The sequence below is a fragment of the Beta vulgaris genome, chromosome 5, assembly GCF_026745355.1.
Source record: "Beta vulgaris subsp. vulgaris cultivar EL10 chromosome 5, EL10.2, whole genome shotgun sequence".
Taxonomy (NCBI): domain Eukaryota; kingdom Viridiplantae; phylum Streptophyta; class Magnoliopsida; order Caryophyllales; family Amaranthaceae; genus Beta; species Beta vulgaris.
Window position 1 is genome coordinate 31,689,823 of NC_079206.1, and position 19,248 is coordinate 31,709,070.

The 19,248-nt window shown below is 33.7% G+C and overlaps 3 non-coding genes and 4 pseudogenes across 3 annotated transcripts; 4 read left to right on the forward strand and 3 right to left on the reverse strand.

Moving 5' to 3' along the window:
• LOC125497512 (ATP synthase subunit alpha, chloroplastic-like) overlaps nucleotides 1-10,577 on the forward strand; it is a 76,558-nt pseudogene extending 65,981 nt beyond the window's left edge.
• On the reverse strand, nucleotides 4,736-4,823 carry TRNAS-GCU (transfer RNA serine (anticodon GCU)). Its single transcript has one exon. It is a non-coding gene; the product is annotated as a tRNA-Ser (tRNA).
• Nucleotides 6,435-6,506, forward strand: TRNAR-UCU (transfer RNA arginine (anticodon UCU)). Its single transcript has one exon. It is a non-coding gene; the product is annotated as a tRNA-Arg (tRNA).
• On the forward strand, nucleotides 10,107-11,776 carry LOC130591600 (DNA-directed RNA polymerase subunit alpha-like; annotated as a pseudogene).
• Nucleotides 11,777-12,220: 444 nt separating this feature from the next.
• On the reverse strand, nucleotides 12,221-12,292 carry TRNAN-GUU (transfer RNA asparagine (anticodon GUU)). Its single transcript has one exon. It is a non-coding gene; the product is annotated as a tRNA-Asn (tRNA).
• A 273-nt stretch (nucleotides 12,293-12,565) lies between these two features.
• LOC125497511 (protein TIC 214-like) lies at nucleotides 12,566-13,316 on the forward strand (annotated as a pseudogene).
• A 1,709-nt stretch (nucleotides 13,317-15,025) lies between these two features.
• Nucleotides 15,026-16,611, reverse strand: LOC125497510 (ribulose bisphosphate carboxylase large chain-like; annotated as a pseudogene).
• Between the last annotated feature and the right edge of the window lie 2,637 nt (nucleotides 16,612-19,248).

A 19,248-nucleotide genomic window follows, 5' to 3' on the forward strand; every position in this document is an offset into this window, starting at 1 on the left:
TCAGATGAAATGAACTTTCCAAGAGAAGCCAACTCATTTATAATGTTAGTAAAACGAGTAAACATGTTCGGATGCTTCTTTGGATTTCATGCAGAAAGTTCATATTGATTCATAAGTAAATCAATTTTCGATCTTTTAACTTCATTAGTTCCTTCGTGGGTTACTTCTAGTAAATCCCATATTTGCTTTGCGGATTTGCATCCCATGATCCTATTATGTTCATGGGTCCAAGTCCACAATGCAATAATTTAATAGCCATGGCATTTACTTCCATTTTTTCAAAATCAGATTTGTCATAATCAGAGAGGGGTTTAAGAGTTACCTCATTTTTGTCATTTGTAGTTGTGACTTCGAAATCACCAACTTCAATGACTCTCCATACCTGATAGTTTTCAGCCTTGATGAATATCTCCATGCGGTTCTTCCAATAGTTGTAGTACTTCCCATTGAACATAGGAGGCCTTTGAGTGGAATAACCTTCTTCAAGTTTCTCGGTGGTATTCATTGTTCCTTGGATCTTTTCCTCAATAGGGTTTCCTATCTTACGTGAGTTTTGGCTCTGATACCAATTCTTATTTCCCTAGGAACACTACAAGAGGGGGGTGAATTGTAGGTGTAGAAATAAACGTAACTTTTTGCGGAAATTAAAACTTAAACGAATAAACAAGCTAAAGGAACACAAGGGATTTTTACGAGGAAAAACTTCTTGGGCCAACAAGAAGAAACAACCTCGACCACTAGGGATTTTAAACTCAACACTTTCACTAATTAGGCCAAACAACTCTGTTACAACCTAATTCTAACTCGAGCCCTACCTTGAGTTCCTAAACTCAAGTTCCTGAACCACTGTTCCTTAACAGCAGTTCCTCTCAACTTCACTCGAAGTTTTCTCACACATACAAGCTTCACTCAAAGCCTTTCTCTTACAGAACTTCACTCAAAGTTCCTTACCCCAAAAACCAAAATACAATTGATCGAAATAAGCTTAGTGGAATTAGAGTAAGAAGGCAAAGAACAAATGGCTATTATGAGAGAATGAAGGCACTGACACTTAATAAGTTAAACTCACTTAATTACTTAGTCAGACACAATTTGGAACTTATCTAGACTTCTATATTTATAGTGTTAATCATGAAGAACGTGGGATTAATGTTAGAGTACACGTTTTAATCCATTTACCCATGATGTTCCTTCCCCTAAGGAACACGTTTTACATCATGTCCCATGATCTCATGAACTAACAATGAACGTGGATAAATTGCAGCCATTACTCCTAAATAATAGGAGTTCCTTGAGCATTATCTGAAAATCAGTTTTTATAAACTCTTTTTATCTTTAAATCTGAATTTCTAATCTTTAAGAAAATAATATCTTTGAAATAAAATCTTTCTAACAACCGGATATTTATTTTCTTATTTTCCGAAAAATAAAATCTTTTCCAAAACAGATTTTCTTTTTAAAACTGATGTTATCATTTGAAATTAGAAATAACTAATTTCCATAATCTAGGCATGACTTACTCCATTATCTTTTAATCGTTATACTAAGTACACGCCTAAGTCTAGTTCCTTATATTAGTTCAGTTCCTTTAACATATTTGCTAAGTGTCACTGAGTTTTTTTTCCTTACAAAGGAACAAACGCTTCATTCTCAAATATTTTGCCACAGTTCCTTACCATTCTTTCTTTGTTCCTTTACATTGGAACTAGAAAATAAAACGCCTAGCTTCTATTATTCTTGATCCAATGCTTGCTCCAGTATCAACATAGAAACTTCTTTACTTAGCCTTTGAAATCCTCTCTTGACTTCTTCATTGACTTCGTATTCTCCCAGTTCCTTGCATTGATACCTTAGACACCATACACTTAAATAATTCATTAGTTCACTACTTAGTTTGTTCCTTTGTTTCTTTGTCATTATCAAAACTAGGGTTCAACATAATTAAAAACAAAGTTTTTCCTTGTGAAAGGATAAAAAATATATTGACTCATATTTGGAAAGATAATGTTCCTATCCCTTAATTTGATATTTCGATAAATGATTATTCGATTATTTTTCCCTTTTCTTTTTAGATCAAAAATTCCTTGATTCTTACGCTTCGATGAAATCGGAATAGCTCCTATACTACTACATTTCATTTGTATGCATTCGAATGGGATTCCACTATTTCTTATTGATTCTTAAAAAGGAGCAATTTGTTTGGGTATTTGCAATAATTGGGATAAATAGCAGTATAAGTAGTAGTAGAAAATTTGGCTCTTTATTGAAAGTTTTTGGTTTGTAAATGAATCTGTTTTTATGTTATTTCGTACTGTACAAATCCTTTGTTTGTGTAATCGTTTTCCCACAAGGGGTAATGAGAAGAATTTTAGAATGGATTGATACCTATGCCTAGATCGCGGATAAATGGAAATTTTATTGATAAGACCTTTTCAATCGTGGCCAATATCTTATTACGAATAATTCCGACAACTTCAGGAGAAAAAGAGGCATTTACTTATTACAGAGATGGTGTGATATTATTTTTTTATTATTTAGTTTCCTTTTACTGCTCCTAGTTTTATGAGAAAGGCACACGATTCGGGATAGAAAGAAAAAATATTCTTATTCCATTTCCATATTACATATTATATAAATAAACCTACACTTGTTGAAGGTGAAGTTTAGAAATAGAACAATTCCTTCTGTCGTGTATCTCAGATTGATGCAACCTCGGATACTATGCTTAAGTTATCGATTTTAGTATTGAGCGAAAGGTTACACCTTTGTGTTTTGTATTACAGGTCAATCGTTTCAAACGAAGTTTTACCATAACATTCCTCAAATTTGGAACCAGTATGGGGTTGATTCAATTATGGAATCATGAATAGTCAGTGGTTCAATCAGGACAATCAATACATGGAAATGGAATATCTCTTAAGTTATTATTAGTAATGTAATGTTAATTTTTTTACAATTTACAATAAAGGTGACATCCCTAAGAAATTTAAATCCATGTTTCTTTTTGAGCTCAACCATTAATTGAATAATAATAAATGAAGAATCAATAAAAAAATCGAAATTTAATAATAGATTGGAAAAATCCAATTTTTTTTCGGGATGAATAAAAAAATAACTTCTTTCTATATTATTCTATATTATAGATGAATATATAGGGGATGTATATATGATTAACAGAACACTTTATTTGAATTCCGAAAAAAGTGAAATCTATAACCCCATCTTGCCTAAATCTCCAACAGATTTACTTGTATCCACGTGTCATTTGAACACGTATCCTCCTTTATTTGAGGAAATGTGAAAAAAAAAAGAGAAGATTCCTTTTGGTTAAAATCATTAGCAGAAAGAATCAAATTCTATCCAATATTCAACTTTAGAAACAGAAAAATACAATTTTAAATTACATATGCTCTGGGACGGAAGGATTCGAACCTCCGAATAGCGGGACCAAAACCCGATGCCTTACCACTTGGCCACGCCCCACTTCGATTTCGATTCTACACTAATAAACACTAATATTGTTATTGATTGTTCGTCAATTCCAGCCCAACTGGCTAAAAAATCAATTCGATTCTGTTGTTAGTATTTTGACACGTATAAGTATAGAATTCAAATGAATTTATTTATCATTCCATAGAATTCCATTAAGATATTGTATGAAAGTAGAATTTCTTCTATTCTCAATCGAGAGTAGAAGGTTTTTTTATTGAGTAAGTTCAAAAAAAAAAAAAAAGAAGGATTGTTTTCTCCATTTTTTTTCCATGAATAACTCAATCAAAATGCAATAAAAAAAAGTGAATGTTATGCTTAATATCTTTAGTTTAATCTGTATTAATTTTGCCCTTTATTCGAGTAGTTTTTCTTCGCCAAATTACCTGAGGCCTATGCTTTTTTGAGTCCAATCGTAGATGTTATGCCAGTCATATCTCTATTCTTTTTTCTCTTAGCCTTTGTTTGGTAAGATGCTGTAAGTTTTCGATGAGATCTTTCATCTTGTCCTAGAAAAATGAATGATTTTTTCGATTAAAATGATTCTAATATTCTAATACTAAATAATTGATAAAATCAGGCAAGTCTTACAGTATGAACCCTTGATTAAAACATTCTAATTTTGAAACAACACAATCCATATCGCCTCGTTTTCCAATTATAACTATTTTTCGTAAATGAAAAAAACCGTATTTTGATCCTCCATAATATCAATAAGTGGGTATAATAAAGTTATTGATAAGTAAGATAATAATAACTTCATTTGTTATTCCTTTTTATTCCAATTAAATTTGTTTTCAATTTTGAAAAACTATTTCGATTTTAGGTGTCAAATCAAATTCAAATTATTAGAGGATATGTGGTATAAAAATAGAGAATCTATTCGCTTTTTTTCCAAAAAAAAAAAATTTATCTTGGAGATTGTGTAATGCTTACTCTCAAACCTTTTGTTTACATAGTAGTAATATTCTTTGTTTCTCTCTTCATTTTCGGATTCCTATCGAATGATCCAGGACGTAATCCTGGACGCGAAGAATAAAAAAGAGTTCTTTAGCTTTATTTTTCATCTCTTTTTTTTTTCAAAATATAACTAAGATATAATTACAAATCTAGAATATCATTCTAATTAGTTCGAATTAGAAACTATATTTCGTCTATATCTAATTTGAAAAAAAAAAATGGATGAAAAAAGATTTAATAAATTCAAAAGAGAAATCAAATACTAAGATTCAGTTATCAATGGAAACGGAAAGAGAGGGATTCGAACCCTCGGTACGAATGACTCGTACAACGGATTAGCAATCCGACGCTTTCGTCCACTCAGCCATCTCTCCCCGTTGAAAAGAAAATAGGAATAGTAAAATATTAAATAAATAATTTAGAAAAATTTTAAAATTGAAAAATATGCAATAAACTCGAATTAATTAGACTAAAATTGAATTAGAAGTCTATATAACAATAGTATATATATACAAAATATACAAGTTGTATTGTGTAATACAACATTAAGTACAAGTTTTATTTGAAATTCCAATCAGTTCGATAAAGTAAGAAAGATTGGAAGGATTCAATAAAAGATTCAATTTCAAATATATAGATATTATTTACTATTTTAATATAATTAAGAATATTAATATAGAATAATAGAATATAAAAAAAAAGACTGAATATTACTAGAAAAAAAGAAAAGAGAAAAAGAAATACTTCGTCGCCCGAAAGGGTCTTTTTTTATTCCCACGGCCTGGCCTGATCAGTACCTCGCCAGGCCTTTTTTGTTTTAATGGATTCATAGAATAAAAAGAATGATTTATTTTATTTTTATAATGGATTCATAGAATAAAGAGTTATAATGATAAAAAAAACAAATGGTTGTTTTAGTTATTTAACTCTTTTTCATAATATCATTAAATCCTCTTACAAAAAACGCCAATACTCTAAATTTCACGATACTTTTCTAATCCTGTCTTGATTACGTCCAATTGGAGTGTTCGACAAAAGTTCTATTTCGGTACAATGATCCAACTGTAGCGGGTATAATTTAATGGTAAAAGTGTGATTCGTTTTATTAACCCTTTAATAGTTAAGGGGTCTACCGGTTTGATTACTATTCCGATCAAAAACTTTATTTCTTAAAAGGAATTAATCCTTTCCCTCTCAATGAAAAATTTGAGAAAAATTATACATTCTCGTGATTTGTATCCAAAACTCAATTACAAGTTTCAATTTTGGGTTATGAAATTACTAAACATAAAATTTTATTGAATTGGATCAATACCTCCAATTGAATGAGTATAAGTAAGAGATCCATGGATGAAGATAGAAAAAAAATGTTTCTAATCGTAAATAAATCTTCTATTTTTTTTATAGAGAGAAGCAAAAACAACCTATTAAATGATGACTTTAGTTTACTAGAGGCTTCATTCAACATATTTTTTGTTTGTTTTAGCTCGATGGAAACAAAATACTTTTCCTTACAATTCTCTCAAATAGAAATAGAGAACGAAGTAACTAGAAAGATTGTTAGAATCACCTCTTCTAGAGGCATCATCTAGATAGTAAGTTGTTTTGAATTGAATGCATTCATGCAAAAAGCTGACATAGATGTTATGGATTAAATTGTCTTTTGTAATTTCGTTCCCACCTTAGATTAGGATCTGGGAATTCTTCCATTTTCCATAAAGGATCCGAATGAAACCAAAGTTTCATGTTCGGTTTTGAATTAGAGACGTTAAAAAAAGAAAAAATGAACGTCGACTATAACCCCTAGCCTTCCAAGCTAACGATGCAGGTTCGATTCCCGTTACCCGCTCTATTATGTATTAATTACTGCATCATTGAGTTGAATACGCAATTCAAAAAAATTCTCTCATCTCACATTCCATACAATCGGATTCTTTTTTCGAAGCAAAAAAGAAGTACAAAATGCTAAAAAATCGGAATGAAAAGCGTCCATAGTCTAACGGATAGGACATAGGTCTTCTAAACCTTTGGTATAGGTTCAAATCCTATTGGACGCAAATTATTTCCATATATTTCTTTAAGATATCAATGTGAAAAAATGGTAATTTTTTTTTTAATATTAAAAAAAAATTAAGAAGGATCCATTTCTATGTACAAAAAGAATTGAATTGTGTGAACCGAAAACTCAACATTGCTATTACAAGAATTGCAAAACCTTATGGGCACCCTACTATTCTTGCCGAATTTATAGCCGGACAACTAAAGAGTAGGGTATCATTTCGAAAAGCAATGAAAAAAGCTATCGAATTAACCGAACAAGCTGATACAAAAGGAATTCAAATCCAAATTGCAGGCCGTATCGATGAAAAAGAAATTGCACGTATCGAATGGATAAGAGAGGGTAGGGTTCCCCTACAAACCATTCGCGCGAAAATTGATTATTGTGCCTATACGGTTCGAACTATCTATGGGGTATTGGATATTAAAATTTGGATATTTATAGACGAGGAATAATAAGCCTTTACTTGACTTGTCTTTCTGTTTCGATTTAACGATGGAACAAAAAATGACAACCTTTTTCATTCTTTTTTCAACCCAATGAATTCTAATTTTTAATCCCATAAGGTTTAATAAAAATTCGATTGACCTTTTAATAAAATTGCCATGCTTAGTGTGTGACTCGTTGGTTTTTGTTAAAATTAAAACTAAACAAAAAGAAAGAACACATAATACGAAGTATAAACTAATAACTATAGAACTAATAACCAACTCATCGCATCACATTATCTGGATCCGAAGAAGCAGTCAAGATAAGCTATTTTAGTCCTATCATTGTAGCAACTCTATTTTTGTTTGGCATAAAAAATTAAAATTAATTATATTTATTGTCAAACAAAACAAAATTAAAATAAAAAAGGATACGGATAAATGGAAAGTTGAGAGAAAGAAAAAAAATGAATAGAATAGAAAAGATATACGATTCCAATATGTAAGGTCATTGAAACATCTCAGAAAATAAAATGTAATAAAGCATCAATACAGATTCACACATAATTATATGATATAAATCTGTTCATAGAAAAAAAAAAGAGCTTCTTGCCAATAACGACTAAGAGGGTTGGCTCAAGAACAAATTTCATTAAGAGCTCCGTTATAGAATTCAGACCTAACCATTAATGAAGAAGCGATGGGAACGATGGAACCCGTGAATACATAAGATTCAATTCAAAATGAATCCTGATGATTCATCGGGAAGGATGGCGGAACGAACCAGAGACCAATTCATATATTCTGAAAAATGAGAAGCTAACTCTACAGCTGAAATAGATATTGAAAGAGTAAATATTCGCCCGCGAGAATTCCTTTTTTTCTTTTTATTGAATTCGTCATATTTTAGCAATCCAAAATGAAAACATAATTCTTATAATAAAGAAAATGAAAAATAAGAAATTAAATTTCGTCATGCGCGAGGAGCCGGATGAGAAGAAACTCTCACGTCGCTTCTGTAGTAGAGATGGAATTACAAAATAACCATCAACTATAACCCCAAAAGAACTAAATTTCGTAAACAACATAGAGGAAGAATGAAGGGAATGTCTTATCGAGGAAATCGTATTTGTTTCGGAAGATATGCTCTTCAGGCACTTGAACCCGCTTGGATCACGTCTAGACAAATAGAAGCAGGGCGACAGGCAATGACACGAAATGCACGTCGCGGTGGAAAAATATGGGTACGTATATTTCCCGACAAACCAGTTACAGTAAGACCCGCGGAAACCCGTATGGGTTCGGGGAAAGGATCTCCCGAATATTGGGTAGCTGTTGTCAAACCAGGTAGAATACTTTATGAAATAAGCGGAGTAGCCGAAAATATAGCCCGAAGGGCTATCGCAATAGCGGCATCGAAAATGCCTATAAGAACTCAATTCATTATTTCAGGATAAGAATGTAGAACTAAAGGAAATGGATCTTTTGGATAAAAACAAATGGAAGTTTTTTTGGACAAAAATATTTCTTTTTCTTTTTCACCCTTTGCATTTATTTGTGCATTGAAAGAACAGATAAAAACAAAATATGATTCAACCTCAGACCCATTTGAATGTAGCAGACAACAGCGGGCTCGAGAATTGATGTGTATTCGAATCATAGGAGCTAGTAATCGCCGATATGCTCGTATTGGTGACGTTATTGTTGTGTGATCAAAGAAGCAATACCCAATACGCCCTTAGAAAGATCCGAAGTGATCAGAGCTGTAATTGTACGTACCTGTAAAGAACTCAAACGCAACAACGGTATGATAATACGATATGATGACAATGCTGCAGTTATCATTGATCAAGAAGGAAATCCCAAAGGAACTCGAATTTTTGGTGCGATTGCCAGGGAATTGAGACAAAACTTTAGTAAAATAGTTTCATTAGCTCCTGAAGTATTATAAGATGAGAAACTGGGTATTTGAATGAAATAGTAGATTGTGTATCACGTATATCCTTTCCTTTTTTATTATTAATTAATAATAAACTAATAAAAAGACATGTTGATTATATCAAATTTTTGGGACACCACGTATTTTAGTTCATCATGGGTAAGGACACTATTGCTGATATAATAACCTCTATACGAAATGCTGACATGAATAGAAAAGGAACGGTTCGAATAATATCTACTAACATCACCGAAAACATTGTTAAAATACTTTTACGAGAAGGCTTTATCGAAAATGCGAGAAAACATCAAGAAAAAAACCAATATTTTTTGGTTTTAACTCTACGACATAGAAGAACTAAGAAAGGTCCGTATAGAAATACTTTCCATTTAAAAAGGGTCAGTCGACCTGGTCTACGAATCTATTCTAACTATCAACGAATTCCTAGAATTTTAGGTGGAATGGGGATTGCAATTCTTTCTACCTCTCGAGGTATAATGACGGATCGGGAGGCTCGACTAGAAGGAATTGGCGGAGAAATTTTATGTTATATATGGTAATCCTATAATATCCGAGTTGGATCCAAAATTTCCTAGTTGTGAACAAAAAAAGAGAAAGGACGGCTTGTCTAATATCACTCCTCTATTAGTTGATACTTTAAGGGGGTTTTGCCTCGAATGAAAGAACAAAAATGGATTCATGAAGGTTTAATTACTGAATCACTTCCTAATGGTATGTTCTGGGTTCGTTTAGATAATGAAGATCTGATTCTAGGTTATGTTTCAGGAAGGATACGACGTAGTTCTATACGAATCCTGCCGGGAGATAGAGTTAAGATTGAAGTAAGCCGTTATGATTCAACCAGAGGTCGTATAATTTATAGACTCCGCAACAAGGATTCGAACGATTAGGCAGTTTTTCAACTTCAACACTCCTTTCTCCATGAATACAATTCGAGATTCAAAATATCAAGAAACTTATTTTCTTCCAATAAATAAATTAAAAATTAAAACAAGGAATAACAAATATGAAAATAAGGGCTTCCGTTCGTAAAATTTGTGAAAAATGTCGACTGATCCGCAGACGGGGACGAATTATAGTAATTTGTTCTAACCCAAAACATAAACAACGACAAGGATAATCATCCTACTATACGAAAAACTAAAAAGAATTTTCTAAAAGAAAAGAAGTGCTAAAATTGAATTGAATGAAAAAAAGGAAGGCTTTTTTTGACATGAAATGGATATATCCATAGATCTTTGACTCATATTTATGAGATAATAAAATATGGCAAAACCTATACCAAAAATTGGTTCACGTAGAAATGGACGTATTAGTTGCGTAAAAGTGCACGTAAAATACCAAAGGGTGTTATTCATGTCCAAGCAAGTTTCAATAATACCATTGTGACTGTTACAGATGTAAGAGGTCGAGTGGTTTCTTGGGCTTCTGCCGGTACTTGTGGATTCAGGGGTACAAAAAGAGGGACACCATTTGCGGCTCAAACCGCCCGGGAAATGCTATTCGTACAGTGGTGGAGCAAGGTATGCAACGAGCAGAAGTCATGATAAAAGGTCCTGGTCTCGGAAGGGATGCAGCATTACGGGCTATTCGTAGAAGTGGTATACTATTAAGTTTCGTACGAGACGTAACCCCTATGCCACATAATGGCTGCAGACCTCCTAAAAAAAGACGCGGGTAGAAATAAGAATTGAAGAGATTTCAAGAGAAATAAATGATTCAAAGATATGATCAATTTTGTAAAATATTACTATGGTTCGAGAGAAAATAAGAGTATCTACTCGGACACTTCAGTGGAAGTGTGTTGAATCAAGAACAGATAGTAAATGCCTTTATTATGGGCGCTTTATTCTCTCTCCACTTATGAAAGGTCAAGGTGATACAATAGGCATTGCGATGCGAAGAGCGTTGCTTGGAGAAATAGAAGGAACATGTATCACACGTGCAAAATCTGAGAAAATCCCACACGAATACTCGACCATATTAGGTATTCAAGAATCAGTACACGAAATTTTAATGAATTTGAAAGAAAATAGTATTGAAAAGTAATCTATATGGAACTTGTGAGGCTCTATTTTCGTTAGGGGCCCCGGTGTGTAACTGCTCAAGATATCATCTTGCCACCTTATGTAGAAATAGTTGACAATCAAACATATAGCTAGCTTGACGGAACCAATTGATTTGTGTATTGGATTACAACTCGAGAGAAATCGCGGATATCATATAAAAGCGCCAAATAACTTTCAAGACGGAAGTTATCCTATAGATGCTTTATTCATGCCTGTTCGAAACGTGAATCATAGTATTCATTCTTATGGAAATGGGAATGAAAAACAAGAGATACTTTTTTCTCGAAATATGGACAAATGGCAGTTTAAGTCCGAAAGAAGCACTTTATGAAGCCTCCCGGAATTTAATTGATTTATTTATTCCTTTTCTACATGCAGAAGAAGAAAACTTACATTTAGAGGACAATCAACACAAAGTTTCTTTACCCCTTTTTACCTTTCACAAGAAATTGGCTGAACTAAGGAAAAACAAAAAAAAAATAGCATTGAAATCTATTTTTATTGACCAATTAGAATTTCCACCTAGGATCTACAATTGCCTCAAAAAATCCAATATACACACATTATTGGACCTTTTGAATAACAGTCAAGAAGATCTTATTAAAATGGAGCATTTTCGCATAGAAGACGTAAAACAAATATTTGGCACTTTAGAAAAGCATTTTGTAATTGATTTTAAAAATAAAAGATGAAAATAATTTAATTGAATAGATGTATCTAGGGAAAATTCACTTTGAAGCGACTATTCCCTAGATACACACGTCATGTTATTTCATAATTGAATCAATTTAAAAAAGACCTAAAGTTAGGGATTTATCAATGGGAATGTTGCTCCAATACCTAACCAAAGGGCCACTACGGTACCAACCAAAAAGACAGTTGTAGCTACTAGACGACGAAATGGATTTTGGAATTTATTAACATTCTCTAAAAAAGGAACTGTTAATAATCCCGCAGGGACTGAAATCATTAAAAGAACGCCATAATATTTTATTTGGTACCGTACGAAGTATTTGAAATACAGGAAAAAAATACCATTCAGGTAATATTTCCAGAGTTACAAACGGATCCGCCGGCTCACCAATCATTGATGGTTCTAACCGCTAAGCCTACGTTACACGCAATAGTACCTAAAATTACTACAGGAAAAATATATAAAAGATACAGGGAAGGGGTCACCCACTTACCTACTCATAACGGTCAAAGCGAGCCCCTTCATTTCATTCTGAATTAAAGAATGAAGAATGAATCCAATCTCCCCAAGTAGGATTCGAACCTACGACCAATCAGTTAACAGCCGACCGCTCTACCACTGAGCTACTGAGGAACAACAGGAGACTCGATCTCATAGAGTTCAATTCCCGTTCTCAACCCATGACCAATATGAGCTCGAAGCTTCCTTCGTAACTCCCGGAACTTCTTCGTAGTGGCTCCCTTCCATGCCTCATTTCATAGGGAACCTCAAAGTGGCTCTATTTCATTATATTCCATCCATATCCCAATTCCATTCATTTAATATCCCTTTGGTGTCATCGACATAAGAGATGTTGTTTCTAGTCTATCTCTTTATATTTCTATATATGGAAAGTTAAAAAATCATCATATAATAATCTAGAAATTGCAATACAAAAGAAAAAGGGAGATTTGTGATGATTTTTCAATCTTTTCTACGAGGTAATCTAGTATTCTTATGCATGAAGATAATCAATTCGGTCGTTGTGGTCGGACTCTATTATGGATTTCTGACCACATTCTCCATGGGGCCCTCTTATCTCTTCCTTCTCCGAGCTCAGGTTATGGAAGAAGGAGAAGAAGGAACCGAGAAGAAGGTATCAGCAACAACTGGTTTTATTATGGGACAGCTCATGATGTTCATATCGATCTATTATACGCCTCTGCATCTAGCATTGGGTAGACCTCATACAATAACTGTCCTAGCTCTACCCTATCTTTTGTTTTATTTCTTCTAGAACAATCACAAACACTTTTTTGATTATGGATCTACTAGCATAAATTCAATGCGTAATCTCAACATTCAATGTGTATTCCTGAATAATCTCATTTTTCAATTATTCAACTATTTCATTTTACCAAGTTCAATGTTAGCCAGATTAGTCAACATTTATATGTTTCGATGCAACAACAAGATGTTATTTGTAACAAGTAGTTTTGTTGGTTGGTTAATTGGTCACATTTTATTCATGAAATGGGTTGGGTTGGATTGGTATTAGTCTGGATACAGCAAAATCATTCTATTAGATCTAATAAGTACCTTGTGGCAAACTTGAGAAATTATATGGCTCGAATCTTTAGTATTCTCTTCTTTATTACCTGTGTCTACTATTTAGGCAGAATGCAACCCTAAAAACGAAGGAGACTAAACAGGAAGAAGAGGGATTCACCGAAGAAGATCCTTCTCCTTCCCTTTTTTCGGAAGAAAAGGAGGATCCGGACAAAATCAAAATCGATGAAACGGAAAAGATCCTCTTGGACTTAAAAGAAGCATGCTATAAAAATAGCCCAACTTCTTATTCTGGGAATCAAGATATTTCGAAGTTAGAAAGACTTAAAGAAGAAAATAAAAACCTCTTCTGGTTTGAAAAACCCCTTCTTTTTCTTCTTTTCGACTATAAACGTTGGAATCGTCCAACGCGATATATAAAAAACAATCGATTTGAAAATGCGGTAAGAAATGAAATGTCACAATATTTTTTTTATACATGTCAAAATGATGGAAAACAAAGAATTTCTTTTACATATCCACCCAGTTTAGCAATTTTCTGGGAAATGATACAAAGAAAGATTTCTTTGGATACAACAGAAAAATTCTTATATGATGATGAACTATACAATTATTGGATTTATACGAATGAACAAAAAAAAAACAGCTTAAGCAATGAATTTGCTAATAGAATTACAGTTCTAGACAAAGGACTTTTTTATATAGATGTACTTGATAAAAAAACTAGATTATGCAATGATAAAACTAAAAAGGAATATTTGCAAAAAACACATGATCCTTTATTAAATGGATCCTATCGTGGTATAATAAAAAAAATGTTTTCACCTGAAACTACACTAAATATTAATGTAATATATTAATAAAAAAAATCGATAAATAAAATAAATACCAAAAAAGATACGAGGATATTCGGCCCCCTCCTACATATTTGATACCTTCCCCTACAAAAAAACTTGTAACACCAAAACCATTCGGAATTCCATCAATTATTCGTCTATCAAAAAACGAAACTATTTCGGCCAAATCTCGTACACCCTTAATTATAGATGTTGCGTAAAAAGCATCTATATAACCGCGGTTAGCAGACCAATTATATATGATACTTATTATTTTGTCCCAAAAAATTCTCTTTTGACCTCTTTTATTAAATGAATTAATTAAGTCAAAATTTTTTAACGATGAATAAACGGGTTTATAAAAAAAGAAAGCTATAAATATTCCCCAATAAGCTATACTAACTGAAAAAGTGGCATTTATCCCAAATTCATACCAGTCCATAGAAGTATTCGAATTAGAATCGAAAAGATTTATAGATGGAGTTAACCATTTAGTTAATATATCCAAATCCATTCCTTCTTGATTGAATGGAATTCCTATAAATCCAATGAAGAAAGTAAACAGAATCAATAAAATTAAAGGAAATAACATCGTATTGTCCGATTCATGAGGATATGTGGAAATATTCTTATTGTCAGAATCAGTAATAGTAATAAAAGATCGCATCATTTTTCTTAAAATTTCATCAATTAGATATGGTTTTTTCGAAAAAAAAATAAGCTCTTTCCCTATTATTCATTATTAATAAGGTTAATAAAGGAAATTTTTTATTAATCCTTTTCACTCTTTCTTTACCCCATAAAGATATTGAATAAAAAGAACTACTTTTTTTCCACTGTAATTTTTTTAAAAAAAGATTGAAATGTCCCTCAAACGTAAGTAAATAGATTCGAAACATATAAAATGCGGTTAAATAGAGAGATACAATGTATATATAGAATAATTGGATTCGGCTCAATCCTTTTAGGAAAAGATTGGGCCGAGTTTAATTAAAATTCAACCGAATATTAATTACTTAGCCTAGACTGTATCCATTGCTGGGAATTCAAATTTGATTTCCTTCCATACCTCACAAGCAACAGCTAGTTCAGGACTCCATTTGCTAGCTTCGCGAATAATTGCATTACCCTCGGTAGCAAGATTACATCCCTCATTACGAGATTGTACATATGCTTCTAGAGCTACTCGATTCGCTACAGCAGCTGGTGCATTTCCCCAAGGGTGTCCTAAAGTTCCTCCACCAAACTGTAGTACATAATCATCCCCAAAGATCTCGGTTAGCGCAGGCATATGCCAAACATGAATACGTCCTGAAGCAACGGGTAGAACACCTGGTGTGGAAACCCAAGATTAAGTGAAATAAATACCGCGACTTCGGTCTTTTTCAGTATAATCATCACGTAGTAAATCAACAAAGCCTAAAGTAATATCTCTTTCCCCTTCAAGCTTACCTACTACGGTACCAGAATGAATATGATCTCCACTAGACAGACGTAACGCTTTAGCTAGTACACGGAAGTGCATACCATGATTCTTCTATAAATCCCCTTGTTAAGTAGTCATGCACTATGATAGGAACTCCCAATTCTCTAGCAAATACAGCCCTTTTTATCATTTCTTCGCATGTACCCACGGTAGCATTCAAGTAATGCCCTTTGATTTCACCTGTTTCGGCTTGTGCTTTATAAAGAGCTTCGGCACAAAATAGGAAACGGTCTCTCCAATGCATAAACGGTTGGGAGTTCACGTTTTCATCATCTTTGGTAAAATCAAGTCCATCACGAAGACATTCATAAACTAATACTCGACCATAGTTTTTAGGGGATAACCCCAATTTAGGTTTAATAGTGCATCCTAATAGGTGACGACCATACATGTTCAATTTATCTCTCTCAACTTGGATACCGTGAGGCGGGCCTTGGAAAGTTTTTACATAAGCAACAGGGATTCGCAAATCCTCCAAATTTAGAGCACGCAAGGCTTTGAACCCAAATATGTTACCCACAATGGAAGTAAGCATGTTAGTAACATAACCTTCTTCAAAAAGGACTAAAGGATACGCTACATAACAAATATATTGATTTTATTCTCCAACAACGGGCTCGATGTGGTAGCATCGTCCTTTGTAACGATCAAGACTGGTAAGTCCGTCGCTCCATACAGTTGTCCATGTACCTATAGAAGATTCGGCAGCTACTGCAGCCCTTGCTTCTTCGGGTGGAACTCTAGGTTGAGGAGATACTCGGAATGCTGCCAAGGTATCAGTATCTAGGGTTTCATACTCAGGAGTATAATAAGTCAATTTGTAATCTTTAACACCAGCTTTAAATCCAACACTTGCTTTAGTCTCTGTTTGTGGTGACATAAGTCCCTCCCTACAACTTCAATTTTAAATTTTTACAACAAAGCAACAAGGTCTACTAGACATAAATTAGCCTTAATGAAACCTTTTATAGGAATCTTTCATAAAATTCTCAATTAATATTATCAACTAATCAAAATGGTTCGTTAATAGACCATGTATTTGATTCGCCAAATACATCATTATTGTATACTCTTTCATATATATGGCACAACCCAAGCGTAACCGTTGTTTTTCAAGTTTCTAATTTCTTACCCCCATTTGAATCAAAAGAACTAAATAATTAGAAATTTACTCTTGACAACGGCATATGTTGTATATGTATATCCTAGATGTGAAAATATGCGAAATTTCATCATGAAAAGGTAAAAAAAAAAGGCTAGACACAAATCTATATACTAAATACAAACTAAGTCCCAATCCGATAGAAATTACGAACCATAAAAAAAATATAGGTTAGAATTCGGGTTCGATTTCCGTAGATAATATAGAAAGGATTGTCTATAATGATAGGCAAATAAAAGACTTTCTCGGGATTTTTGGTCATCCGTTTGATATTTTGAAAATAGGTGGATTGAAATTTCAAATTGAATAGAAATAGAATAATTCAAAAAAGTAAACAATTGAATTGGATTCCTTTGGATGGTACCAACAAAATGGATTGCTAACTCCTATTTCTTATTTAATTAATCGATCAACTTGCTATCGGACATTTTTTTTTCCATGTAGTTAATTTGCCCACCATTATTTTCTTGATGATTATAATAATTACAACCCAAGAAGTACTAGGATGCAACATGGAAAGTCACAACTTGATGTGTATTTCGAAGATGAGCCCCTTCATTTGAATTTGGATTTAGATGTTTTGGAATTTTGGCAACAAAATGCAATTAGGTTTCCAGACCTCTCAAAAATGGCTCGAGATTTACTTACTATTCCAGTTAGTACGGTAGCTTCAGAGTTCGCATTTAGCATCGGAGGAAAGACAATCTCCCCTAATCGGAGCTCTTTGAAGCCCAAAACTGTTCAAGCATTAGTTTGTGTTCAAGATTGGCGTCATGAAGAGCTTGGCACTGCTTTTGATTTGGATTATGATTCAAACTCTTGTGATGAGGCGATAAATGAAGACGAGGATGATGAGAGTTATGCAACTAGCTCCTGTGATTAGGTAATATAGTTTTATTTTATTTTATTTTTTTCACCTCTTTTGATCACTGTTCTATTTGATCATTTCTCATCCTCAACCTCTCATCTCTTCTCTTTTTGTCATTCTAATTTGGAGTTCTTTGTGTCATTGTACCAGATACAAACATACTGATGGCTAGAGTTTGGTGAGCTGAAAAAAGACGCCTTGAAATTTCTATGGTGGAATTCTAAGTTTGGCAATAATTATATTGGCCTATATGGTGGATCCAAGTTCAAGAAATGGAAGTGAAGAGTTTTAATTAGTATCATCATTAAGCTCTTCTATGAAATGGATGGATTATATTGTATTTTAGAAGAGTAATATGAAGATTTATGTATTAACTTTTAAGTATGTCTACTTTTGGTTTGTGAACCAATGGCCCATCCAGTACTATTAAGCCCTTATTTTGCTAGTTTATAAATACATCAAACTTTTATATGTAAATTTGGGAAGAGTTTATCATTGGTTAAGGAATGGACTGGGTTAGTTGTTAATGGAGCCTTTCTACCTATACTAGTAAAATTATTTCTTCTGCTATAAACTTGTTCACATCTTATATGAAGGCTATACTATGTTTTATTGGATACATATTTTTTCAAAAGGAATTAAATGGGTTGGGCCGGGCCTAAAGGACCCTGATCCAGCTGGCCCATTTAATTAATGCAGTGGGCCTGGTCCGGCCCGACCCGGTTAAGTTTGGCTCGGTCTGGCCCGTTGGGCACCTCTAGTTTGGCCTGTTCCAAGACAATTGATGCAAAGTGTTGGGCTTGTTCCAAGGCAATTGATGCGGAGTGCTCGGCCTGTTCCAGGGCAATTGGTGCGGAGTGTTCGGTTTGTTCCAAGGCAATTGATGCGGATTGTTCGGCCTGTTGCAAGGCAGTTGATGCGGATTGTTCTGCCTATTCGAAGGCAATTGATGTGGTTGATATCACGTGGTCCGCAAACCTAACGGTTTGTGTTCCGTCGTTGATTTTTCTAAGTATTGGTTGTTTCCCGAGAAATGCATGCTAAAAATTTTATTTATGTAAGTTCGTTGGTTTGTCGCGCGCGATATGAAAGCGTAACGAACATTTGAAACCATTTGGAATCAAGCGTGTGGACCCCACCTAGCTAAGAATCCCCCAAGTGTGTTGTACAGGGTTGTGCGCCAGATGCACAATTGTGCGCTTGGCGTGGGATGTTGCACTGGGTGCACAGATGTGCGTCACACGCACATTTTATCGGTGCACCTGACGCACGTGGCGTGCTGAGCGCAGGTCCTTAAATGACTTAAAAAACACGGGATCCCTTCTTCTCCGTCATTTCTCCTCTTCTGCACCCTTTTTCATTTCTCTCTCTCTCATAAGCTTCGAAACTCCATTTTTACATTTCAAATCTTCAAACTTGTTAGATTATTTAGATCTGAGTGAGAGGAATAATTATTTTCACTTGATTGTTACTTTTATGAAGTTGTTTGGGCATTTTTGAGCGGTTTTCAAGTGGGTTTGGGGTTTGACTTGTTCGCCCATTTTGGGTCGTTTTTCGGCGGACTTTCTGGCTGCACCAACCGTTTTCCAGCGTCACCAGGTGGATGTTCTTCCTCTCTCTTTTTTGATTTTTTTTTCGTCGTTTTCATTTGTTTTTTTCACGATTTTGGTGCCAAAATGTCAATAGTGG